Raw genomic sequence first — 529 nt, 5'->3', positions numbered from 1 at the left:
TTTTTTTTTACGTCGTGCTGACCCTCGTTCTTTAAATGACCCTATCTCGAGGAGGACACCTGAAGGCGAGCCGTAATGGCTTCATCTCCGGCAGGCTCCTCCAATTTTTTTTCCTTTTTTTTCCTTTTTTTTTACGACGTACTGTCCCTCGTTCATTAAATGACCCTATCTCGAGGAGGACACCTGAAGGCGAGCAGTAATGGCCTCATCTCCGGAAGGCTCCTCCGATTTTTTTTCGTTTTTTTTTCCTGTTTTTTTTTTCGTCGTGCTGACCCTCGTTCTTTAAATGACCATATTCCGAGGAGGACACCTGAAGGCGAGCCGTAATGGCCTCATCTCCGGCAGCCTCCTCCGATTTAGTTTTTTTTATTTTTTTGCCATTTTTTTTCTTTTTTTTTTTACGTCGTGCTGATCCTCGTTCTTTAAATGACCCTATCCCCAGGAGGACACCTAAAGGCGAGCCGTAATGGCCTCATCTTCTGCAAGCTCCTCCGTTTTTTTTTCCAATTTTTTTTTCCTTTTTTTTACG

The sequence above is a fragment of the Arachis duranensis genome, chromosome 3, assembly GCF_000817695.3.
Source record: "Arachis duranensis cultivar V14167 chromosome 3, aradu.V14167.gnm2.J7QH, whole genome shotgun sequence".
Classification (NCBI taxonomy): domain Eukaryota; kingdom Viridiplantae; phylum Streptophyta; class Magnoliopsida; order Fabales; family Fabaceae; genus Arachis; species Arachis duranensis.
The sequence above is the reverse complement of the archived record's forward strand: the minus strand, read 5'-3'. Positions refer to the sequence as shown.